At 43.5% G+C, this 12,040-nt stretch overlaps 1 pseudogene; it reads right to left on the bottom strand.

Annotated features, from left to right (window-relative positions):
- Positions 1–8,532: 8,532 nt before the first annotated feature.
- Positions 8,533–11,205, bottom strand: LOC114633242 (annotated as a pseudogene).
- Positions 11,206–12,040: the final 835 nt, after the last annotated feature.

Here is a 12,040-nt window from a genome sequence, read left to right as displayed (position 1 = left end):
AAGTCCCCCTGCTCTGTGGATAAAAGTGAGGCACAGCAGGAGGAGCCCTGGCAAAAATGATTCTTTGCACAGGCTGCTCTTGGAGAGGCTAAGAACTTTTTTGCTTTCATGGTAAAGAAACTGATTTTTTTCTTCCCCCAAGATTGAAAAGAAGATTTCAGTGTAAGTTTTATCTGGGATCAGATAAGGCCTTGATGAACTACTTTAGGAATTTGTAGATAGGCCTAAATTAAGAACTTTCAAATTTGAGTTAGGACAAAGCTCAGAGAGGGCTCAGCAGAAGCTGGTGTGACATTCCTGTTGTCATGGTCACTCTGACTAGTCCCTGGAAAGGTGTTTTCTGGAATTTGTTTTATTGCCTTGCTTCTTCCTTGGGGAAGACAGGTCAGCCTCAGACCCAAGGACATTTAAAAGAGACAGTTTATGGTCCAGGAGCTATATAATGATTATGCTGGAGAGATTAGAATTACAGCCTGACTTGCCTACTCCAGCTGCCATTCCAAGAAATGCATATGGAATTATATCACTAGAAAGTTTTGCCTCAAGGAATGGCTAATAGCCTTACAAGAAGTTAAGAGTAAAGAAAAGTAAAAACAAAAAAACAGTCTCAATTGACTTTTAGAGCCCTGCCTTGGTCTCATTGATTATTGAGTTTAGCAGGTGACAAGGTGCTTCTTCTGAAATTACAGCCAGAAAAAGTAAGAAAATTTTGTTTTAAATATATATATATATATATAAATTGTGCATTTAAAAGTATAGTGAAACAGTGGCTGCAGTTGGCAGTTCAGTCGTGAGCTCCAGAAATTTTGACTCACTCATGTTTATGGTTGAGAAGAAGATAGAGCAGGTGGAAATGATTGCTAGAGTAAGAAAAAATAAGAAAAGCTGTGACACAGTACTAGCCTGCTGTCAATTAGATACAGTGGTAAAGACAAATTTAGCCCCCCTCCCCTTAAGAAAGAGAAAAGATATCTGTGGGGTTCTTAGAAGACCCCTCCTTTCCAGACAACCCAGCCAGTCTGACGTGACTGGTAGAGTCTTTGATGTTTTCCCTCCAGCCCACCTGGGATGATTGTCAATAGCATTTACAGGTTCTCTTTACTACTGAAGAGAAGGAACGAATTCTGTTAGAAGCCTGTAAGAACGTTCCTGGTGACAACGGGCAGCCTATGCAGCTTCCCAATGAGATTGATGCTGGATTCCCCCTTAACTGCAGGTAAGGGGTGGCTGGTGGTCTACCATCGGGCTCTAGCGGGTCTCCAAGGGCAGCAAGATGGCCCACCAATTTGGCCAAGGTAAGAGAAGTCCTTCAGGGACCAAAACGAGCCACTGTCTGTGTTTCTTGAGAGGTTACTGGAAGATTTAGTTAAGGAGGCAGAGAAAGTGTAAGAGAGAAAAGAGAGAAAAGGCAGGTGAGATTACAGGCGAGAAGGATTTTGGCTGCAGTGCAGGAGAGAAAGGCAAAAGATAAGATAGGAACTAGACAGACAGAGAACCTGGGTGACAAAGATGGAAGCCCCAGATATCAGTGAATGGCTAGCAGAATTCCCAAAAGTTTGGGTTGAAACTGAAGAAGCCAGACACTAATGATTACAAGCCAATACAAGATCTAAAAGTCAATAAGAGAATACAAGACACTTAACCTCCTCAGTTCGCTCCCCCAGAGAGGACTTTTGGCAGCATCAACTTTCCAGCAGCCCCCTGACTGATGGATGACTAATACTCGCGTGATGCACTATCAGAGCCTGTTGTTGACTGAAAGGGGTGATCTTTGCACCCCCGGCCATCTTGAATCCTGCCACCTTTCTGCCTGTGACTGACGACTCTTCTACCATCCATCACTGTGTTGATATCCTGGCAGAAGAAACAGGTACTCGGAGCGACCTGAAGGACCAGCCCTGGCCAGGAAGTCTGAACTGCTATACAGATGGCAGCAGTTTCGTGGTGGAAGGTAAGCGAATGGCGGGAGATTCAGTGGCAGATGGAAAGCTAGTACCGATATGCCTTTGCCACGGCTCATATACATGGTGCAATCTATAGACAAAGAGGGCTGCTGACAACGCAGAAATACTGAGCCTCTTTGAACCAAAACCAAAGGGCTCAGGACACTGTTGCAAAAAGGAAATCAGATGGCTGACATGGCTGCCTAGAAAGCTGCCCAGGGAGCAATGATTCTAGCAGTAAGGGTTCCAGAGACTATTTTGACACTCGAGATACCAGTTTCAGATATGCCACCAACGACCATCAAGTGATGGACAATTTGGGCTTTCACTCTGAAACCCCTTATGGGGTAATAAAAAACTGAGATGGTAAATTAATTCTCCCACAAGAAGAAGGACTGTCTGATTTGGCGAAAGCTGTGGTGAGAAACTATAGAGCTTGTGCCTTAACCAATGGGAAGAGACTGAGGGGCGACTGGCCCAGAGCTTACTGGGAGATGGACTTCACAGAAGTCAAGCTGGCAAAATATGGAAAGAAGATCCTGGAAGAAATCTTTCCAAGGTTTGGAATACCCAAGGTAACTAACTGGGTCTGTTAATGGTCTTTGTTGCCCAGTTTAGTTAGGGACTGGCCACACAGCTGGGGATTAATTGGAAATTACATTGTGCTTATAAACCCCAGAGTTCAGGACAGATAGAGAGGATAAATAGAACAATTAAGGAGACCTTAACCAAATTAGCATTGGAGACCGGTGGTAATGACTAGACAGCCCCCCTTCCCTTTGCCTTGTTCTGAGTGTGGAACACTCTAGAGTGATTTAAGCTTACACCCTTTGAGATTTTGTGTGGGGTACCTCTGCCACTTACTGGGGCGGGCAGAATGAATGATCCTAATGCTGTCCTTTCTAAATCCTTGTTTTCCTACATAAAAGCACTTAAAATGGTCTGACGCGAGGTCTGAGAACAGCTGAAAGGGGCCTACGAGACTAGAGACCCGAGTGTGACGCGGTTCTAGTTCAACACCACCAAACTGCCTGCGATGTCCGACCATGTTTGGCCTGTGGAGAAACGAGCTATACCGGTGGGAGCAGGCGACCAGCAACAACGACTTGAAGCCTCTGGGGGAGGCCGGTGCAGCATTCCAGAGGACACTAGAAACCCTGTGGGTGTGGCCAATGGCGGGCAGCACAACCATGAGGCAGCCTTTCAGGACATGCTTCAGGAATTAGACATTACCACTCTGATATTTTCCCTGGTCCTCTTTTGATTCTGTTTTTTTCTTCTTAAACAGATCAGTTACCTTTGTTAGAGAGTTAGTGCTGTTCAGCTTTTATTGCTATGCCATCAATATCAAACCCTCAGACAGGGAAATAGAAGCTATGAAGATACTGAAATGCAAGATCTGTAATCAGATTTACATTAGAAGAAGTGGAGTTAAGTTTTTATGATTAAAAACTATCATTAGAAAAAATGGGGGAATGTAGAGGGAATAGTTATGGATACTGGGTATATAGAATCCTTTTTAGATATAAAATATTCTTTAGGCTTTCTTTAGGAATGTGGAAAGACCAGTCACCATTACTGGAACTGGCCGACCTGCAAAGAGAAAGGAAAGAATGCAATTTAGTCAGGTGGAACCAAGCTGAGAACCATAGTGACAGGGCAAGGCCGAAGTGACAGGGCAAGGCCGAAGTGACAGGACAGGACTACATTCTTGAGAAAGATAAGCGTACAGAGAGTTTTCATCTGATCCTGACTCATGTAGGTTGGGTTCCTTTGGAATGTTCCACTATTTTTATGTTATACCAGCCTAGCAACCCCCTCACCCCCTCCTCATTTCCTTGGTTTGTGGTTTTTCCCTTTAAAAACACCCCTCAAACTGGCAGTCGTGGTCAATTCAGCTCCTGCGTGGGCATGCGAATTGACCGGCAGCTAGTTGTCACGCCCTAATAAATAACCTCGCAATTGCTCCGGTATATGGTGTCTCGAGTAGATTACTGGGTGGTCGCGACTTTCTGAGACTTGAGAGAGGGTCTCCCCTCTGCGGAGGTCTTCAATGACATGTTTTAATCATTCTATATTTGAAAATGAATGCATGTGGTAATATTTATTCAGAAGAAAAAATACACAGTAATCTAATTTTTTGTTTTTGGCTTTTTATAATGGATTTTTCTGCATATAGCCCTACCATTCTTAGAACTGCCTCAATAGACAAGGTTAAGAACCAATTCACAGGTATATGTTTCTCTGTCTTTTGATTCCTATAATTAAAAGTATTTACCACATCTAAAGAAAATAGTAAACTTGAGTAAACATACACAATTTTTCCAGTTTCATTGAAAAAATACAGGACACCTAATTGTTTTTTATAAATAAAACACATTTGACCAGTTTTCTTTCAGTGAAGAGCCATATAAATACAATTATCATGATAAATATATTATTTAAGCTAAATTCATGTAATAATGCAGAAAATTGGAAAGGCTTTTACCTTAAGACACAGTTATATCACCGCTGGGCAAATACTCAAAAATGTTGCATCATACCACAAGGATACTTGCTTGAATACATTCATAAAAACTATATTCATAATAACCAGAAGCTGAAAACAATTCAGATATCCCTCAACAAAAGGATGCAGAAAATGTGGTTCATTCACACAATGGAATACTCTTCATCTCTTAAGATATGAGGGCATCATGAGTTTTGCAGGCAAATCAATAGAACTAGAAAATACTATCCTGAGTCAGGTAACTCAGACCTAAAAGGACATGCATGACATGTACACACTAATAAGTGGATATTAGCCAAAATATATGTAGAATACCTAGGGTACAATCCACAGAAGACAAGAAGGTGAACATGTGAAAAAGTCCAAGTGAGGATGTTTCAATCCCACTTGGGAGGGAGAAAATGCAATCACAGGAGTCAGAGGGAGAGATGGACCTATGTGGAGAGGGGATGGGGATGAAAAAAAAGAAACATGATCAGGTATGGGGCAGGGAGAGACAGGATAGAAGACCTGAGGGCCAGCAGAATAAATGGAAATATATTATATAACCTTGGTAGTTGGGAGGTTGGGGGATTATGTAGAGGTTACCAGAGACTGGAAGGTAAGAGACTCTCAGGATTCAAAGGGAGGGACCTTAGATGAAATGCCTAACAGTGCAGAAATGGAACCTGTTGAGCCCAACTCCTGTGAAAAGACAGAGCATCATGTGGAAGGAATTTATTTTTACCATCCCACAGACAAAATCTCTGACACAGAATTGTCCCTGTCTAAAAGAGCTGTGGAACTAAAATGGAGTAGGAACTGAGAGAAAGGTGGTCCAATGACAAAGCCAACTTGGGCTCCATCTCAAGGTGAGGCTCCAAGACCAGAAATTATTACTGAATCTATGGTGCACTTACAGATAGGAGCCTAGCATGATTCTCCTCTTAGAGGCCCAATAAGCTGCTGACTGAGGCATATACAAATACTTAGAACAAAGCATTTGACTGAAGTTGAGGATCTCCGTGATTGGATTAGGGAAATGCTGGAAGATACTGGGGAAAAGGCCCATAGAAAATTAGCAGTCTCAACCTTCTGGGACCCATGAGATCTCTCAGACACCAAGCCACCAACCAGGCACAATAGAAGCTCTGTCCTGGGACACTGACACACATTCAGCAGAAGACTGACTGGTCTGGCCTCAGTGGGAGAAGAGGTGCCTAACCCTTGAGAGACTTGAGGCCTCAGGAAGTAGGGAGGTCTGGCAGGAGGTGGTAGGGGTGTCCTCCTGGAGACACAAGGAGGAGGAATGGGATGAAGCACTGTGTGAGGACTGATCAGGATTGTTCTGTAAAAAAATAAAAGAAAGAGAAAATTGTTAAAAATCAACTTTCTAATGAAAGTGTATATTTTAAGGTCAAAATGTTTCAAGTTTCTAATGTAAAACTAATAATTTATTATGAGGAGATAAATTCATATATACCAACATTTATGTAAAATTCTCAGCACATAATCAACAATGATATGTGTATACATATACAAAAATACTTTTATACATGCATAAATATGTATATGCAAAATGTGTCAAATGTTTATGCTCATTGTATAGTTTAATCACTTCAGAAAAGTACTTGCCTTTATATAAAGTGAGGAAATAGATGAGGTTGGACAGGAGGGAACTACACTAAGGATGATTGAAAGTACAAATGGGAGATCTTTGTATGCTTGTCTGTGTGAGTGTTTCTTTGATAGAGAAATGTTCTTAACAGAGAATGACATTCATGTCAGAAACCAAAGGGCATGATTTAAAAACCATGTACAGAATGCCCCTTTTGAATAATTCTTTTGAGTATCTGGAGACACCTAAAATAATATATACTACTCCTATTGGTCCTGATTACCATCCTGAATGTTATAGCACATACTTCCTGCTGAAAATACCAAACAAATTTTAGAGATGAGACATGAGAAATCAAGTTCATATTGACTAAGAAAACCCACCTCTGTTAGAACATTTTGCAGCATCTGAGGTGCATGCAAGATGTTGGAGTAATAAAGAAACCTAGCATTTTACACTGTGAACTTCACCAAAGACCATTTTAGTAACATACTGCCACTGAAACATTGGTAACCTATCTGTTGGTGGGGTCTGTAGCATTTTCCTAGGTGGATTTGGAACTTGCTTTATAATGATTTTCAATTCATGGTTCATGTGTAATGGAATACATAGAATTCTGAGAAGGAATTACAGAGAAGTAACAATCAAAATGTCACCAACATTATAAATATGGAATTATAAATTTAAAATATTTTGTAGATTAAAAAATGAATCTGGTCATCAATGCAGCTCTGCAGGTCTCTAGTAGGTCTCTGCATTACTGATGGTGCTAGCCTTTATCCATATTCCCTGGACATCCATTTGTACTGGCTGGTTTTGTGTCAACTGAACACAAGCTGGAATTATAAGAGAAAGGAGATTCTGTTGAGGAAATGCCTCTATGAGATCCAGCTGTAAGGCATTTTCTCAATTAGTGAACAAGCGGGGAGGGCACATGGTAGGTGATGCCATCCCTGTGCTGGTTGTCCTGGTTTCTATAAGAAAGCAACCTGAGCATGGTAGGGGAAGCAAGCCAGTAAGTAACAACCCTCTGTGGCCTCAGCATCATCTCCTGCTCCCTGACTTGCTTGAGTTCCAGTCCTGACTTCCTTTGGTGATCAATAGCAATGTGAAAAGTTTAAGCTGAATAAATCCTTTCCTCCCCAACTTGCTTCTTGCTCATGATGTTTGTGCAGGAATAGAAACCCGGACTCAGACACATTGGTACCAACATAATGAGGTATTCCTGTGACTACCTGACCATATTTTGGGGAGGACTGAGGAAGGACTTTGGAACTTTTGCTGGAAGAGCCATCTGGTGTTCTGTGGTATGTTCTAGAAAAGCTTGCAAGATAATGTTGAGAACAGTGCAAATTATGGAGACCTGCCTTGTGAAATGTCAGAGGGAAGATTAAAATCTCTTCAGGGCCTTTGTTGTTTTGATAGTGAAGATTCTGTGGTTGTGGTTAGCTTGGGCTGAAGAATCACCTGTGATTAATGAGGTACCAGAACTACTAAAGCAAAACCTTTGCATTACTGGGACTATTGATGCTGGTTAGCTGGACATAAGAAATTAGTTGTGATTAAGAAGAGACCAGAGTCACTGAGGTGAAATCTTCTGGGAATGTTTTCTGAATATTTTAGAGGCTGTGTTCTATAAATAGCCAAGGTTGTACTTTGTGCTGTATCTGGACTTGGTAATCTGTAAGAGTCACTCAGGTAGTACTGGTTTTGAAGGCAAGAAGCGGGTCATGAAGAGCAGCTGAGGCTCAGCACTGTGAAAGGACGAGGAAGGCCATTGGTAAAGAAGGTACAGCCTCAGTTGCAATTGATGGCCCAGGATTGAAGGGGTCATCCAAAGGAGTTAAGGCTTGGTACCATGAAGAGAGCCTATGAGAGGCTATTGGTAAAGCCTAGTTAGAGTGGAAGACAGCAGTGTTTTGGAAATGCTAGTACTATGAGATGACCACCAAGAACAACAGCACCAGCAGAGTACAGGCAGCTGGAGCCTAGAAGTCAAGGTGTGTGTTACAAAGTACAGGGATAGAAAAGTGACCCAAACTCTTGGAGTAGCCCAGAAGATCATGAGTTAGATCCAAGACATTGGATTGTGGGAGTTTGATTCTGCTGTTGATTTTGACTGTGCCTTGATAGTTTTACCTCTTGAAAGAAGAAAAGTATTTTAGTGGAGCCCACAGTTAAGAGACTTTTAATTGTAAAAAGACTTTGAATTTTAAAAGAGATTGGATATTTTAAAGGGACAGAAATTTTAATATGGAAGAATTTGAAAAGACAGGAGTTTTAAAGTAATTCAGATCTTGGGCATGAATAAAAAAGTAAGACTTTAATAGGTCATGCATTTGTGTGTCAAATTAACAAGGGGTCAATTGTACTGACTGGTTTTGTATCAATTTGACACAAGCTGCAGTTATCACAGAGTAAGGGACTTTAGTTTCCTCCCCAACTTGCTTCTTGGTCATAATGTTTGTGCAGGAAGAAAAACATCAACTAAGATATCTTTGTCTATCTCTTCTTCCTCTCATCTGTTCCATTAATGGTCCAGGAGGCCCCCCAGGACCACCTTGTCTTTCTTCACAAAGGCCACTTCTGTGCATTCTGTGGCCACCTCAGAAGCCTCGTCTGTTTCCACCTCTGAACATTCCTGCAGGATCACCATGGTCCATTATTCTACCTCTTCCTCCATACATGCCATCAGGGCTTTCCCAGCCAGGATCTCCATCTGGAGTTGGAAATGGTAGCAGGAGGAAGCCCTGGGGCTTACAGGATTTACATTGGTTGCATTCTGTTCTCCAGGGGAATTTCTGGTTTCCACAGCCCAGATTGGGAGACTGCCAATATTCAGCTTGGTCCTAGACATGTCATTCTCTGTTGCGCACTGCTCGCGCCTAGGGATTGCAGGTGGGCTTGCTGGCACGAGGAGACGCTCAACAAGACCCAGGAGAGCGGCTGGCGGAACCGCTGCAGGGCACCAAGGGCGGCGGCTGGAGGGGCGGCAGGTGCGGGAGGTGGTCACTGGCCGCCCAGGCAGGAGGAGGAGTGCGGCGACAGCGGGCATCCGCTCCAGGCCAGGCCCGCGGGGACGGCCGGACAGACTCTGGGGTCGGGGGCATGGAAGGCGCCGGCTGAGCCGGGCTGGGGCCTTCGGCAGCCGGCGGAAAGGCGGGGCTCATGCTCCACAGCGGCCTCCGGCCAGCTTGAGACCCCCAGAGGCAGGGGTGGCGGCAGCGGTGATGAGGAAGAGTGCAGCTGTGAGCTAGGGCACAGCACTCTTTTCAGTGGCACCTAGCAGGACCTCCATCCCAGCCTCCAAATGCGGGAGAGTGTTACCGGCTCTTTCAGTTCCCTCTTTCCAGGGGTAGCTCGTGAGAGCCCATGGAAGAAAAGTGTTACAGCTCTCTCAGTTCACTCTGCCCGGTGAGAGGAGAGGAGAGAGGAGAGTTGTCCTCTGAAATGTGCAGGATAGCTGGCATGGCGAGGGATCACAAAAGCACTCCGACAGTGGGAGGTCTTACACCACACAGCCCTCTTTGAGCTCTGGGGATATATATACAGTTTTGGGGGGATAACAGGTAACCTCTATTGGTTTGGTTTGAAGACTTCAAGGATTTCTACCAAGCTTTCTGGCTTTTCTCATAGCCTACTGCCCCACAATTCTCCTGGGGAGTTCCCTCTAAAGCCTCAGAACCCTCTTGGTTGGAAGCCTCCCACTCCCCCACAGTCTCCCATGTGACCCATGTGTACTCCAGGATCTCCTGGAACATCAGGACCTCCAGGAAATGTTGGTGGCATGCCACCCCACATGCCACCCCACATTGGAGGCTTATTTCCGGCAAGAGAAACATTAACTGTGCTTCCTTGAAAACCATTCCCATTACTCCATTCCATGGCAGCCTTGGAAGTTGGTGGATCTTCATAGGACACTGGGGCATCACCTTTAGGCTTTCCTGTATCCTTATCCAGGTAGATATGGATCATGGGTTGTCCAGTTTTCTTGTTTGACAATTGAACACTGCTTAAAAACATCTGCCAGATTATCCAGAGTCACCTTGTCATTACTAGTCATTTAATTTTTGCACATTAATTGCACTGTTGTCAGAGTCTTCATGAGAACCCGTAGGAAGGCTTAGATCAAGATCTGGTCCTACATTCATGGGTCCACCAGACTTATTGAAGCCAACCCTGTCTCCAGCCCTGCTTATTCCACCATTTCCTCTTCCCTACCCACCTCTGCTCATGCCTTCATGATCAAATCCCCCTCTTCCCCTGCCCCTGGTATCAGGTCCACTTAAGCTCTGGTTCTCTACTGGTCCACAAAGTTCTCTAGACTTCTGCCCATAAACACTCATGCTGCTTGGGTAGTCCAGGCAGAATGAACACTGCTGCCCATTGCTGCTACTTTGTTGGCTACATTGACTTGGAGAATGGCTATAGGACCCAGTATGAGTGGGGATAACTAATGGGACTTTGCTGGCTGTAACTGCTTTGTTGGCCATAGCTACTCTCCTGTCCATAGCTGTTCTGCTTTCCATAGGTGTTCTGCTGAAATTAACTGCTCTGATTATAACTACTTGGCTGTAAAGAGAAGTACCTGGTAGGTCAATGTGATAGAGGTGCTGTGACTGTCTGTCTGGAGTTCTCAGGGATAACTTTAGTTAATCTGCCCATATCCTAGTCTTGGATGATTATAACACCCCTGTGGTATATTGAGATTGACTAGTGTCTTTGGGCTTGTTACCATCCTGTGGTTCTTTAGGTATAAAGGCTGCTGGCTGCTGGACATAGCCTGGGTAGGAAGGCTGGGGGCAATATGCAGACTGAGCTGCATAAGAAGCCTATGTTTTGATGATTGTGGCAGTGGTAGAATCATAAGACCCAGTGTCATATCCTTGGGCAGGCTGCCTGTATTCTGGGGCCCATTGGAGTGGTATAACTAGTGGGAAGCTGTTGATAAGAAGTTGCATATTCAGTCTACCATAGGTGGCAGTGGTCTGAGCTCAGGTATAGCAGACATCAGTAGGCTGCCCATAGGTTTCATAGCTTTGTTGCCCATATGCCTGGGTTGTCTGTGCATATTCTTGAGTTGGCTGGGCTGTGTAGGCACTGGAGCCTTGCTGGACTGCAGTGTGGCTACAGATAGTGTAATCTGTGGAAGCCATTTACTCTCCTCCTCCCTGTTTTCTCAATGTTCATCTCCCTCACAGGTTTCCCCATGGTTTTGAAGTTTTAAGAATAGAGGAAATGTGTGTTTTCCAAATGTTATGATTCGCAGGTTGAGAAGCACTGCCTTACAGGAAGTCTCATGCTACAAATCAGACCAGAAGTCAATTGTAGGGTTCCTCAGAAGGCCCAACAATAATGAATGACTTAACACTTCTAAATGGACATAGAATTAACGTACCCTTTAAACTACTTCATCTACAGCCAGAGATAAATGTGACACTAAGAACTCTTCAGAAAAATTTCTTTGTGCTGTGAAAGTGGTTATGAAACTATGCAAACTCTAGAGAATGAATGACTCCTCTGTCATGCCCAGTCACAAATGTGATATCCACATCATTCCCTATACTAAGGGTTCAAGTAACAACATGATAATAGAAGGGAAAAAATTCAAAGAGACAGATCTAAGAGATTCCTTTCATACTACTTTCCAAAATAAAAGAGTAGGTATTATTGTTTAAAAACTGTTATTCCTAACCTCTACCTTCCCTGCAAGACAGGATTTCTCTGTGTAGCCTTGCATGTCCTGGAAATTGGTGTGTAGACAGGACTGGTTTCAACTCATAGATCTTTCTGCCTCTAACTCCTCTACTAGGATTAAAGGCCTGTACCAAAACAGTCTGTCTAACCATCTATTACTCATTTTATCATTAATTAGTTTATTTATTTACATTCTAGCCATTTGAAACCTTCTGTCTCAAACTCTTGAACAGTGGTTCTCAACATTCAAGTTACTGCTGTGGTGGCCCCCAATCAGAAAGACATTTTTGTTGC

The sequence above is a fragment of the Grammomys surdaster genome, unplaced genomic scaffold (assembly GCF_004785775.1).
Source record: "Grammomys surdaster isolate TR1022 unplaced genomic scaffold, NIH_TR_1.0 570, whole genome shotgun sequence".
NCBI classification, from domain to species: Eukaryota; Metazoa; Chordata; class Mammalia; order Rodentia; family Muridae; genus Grammomys; species Grammomys surdaster.
This window is presented reverse-complemented; position numbering and strand designations above follow the sequence as displayed.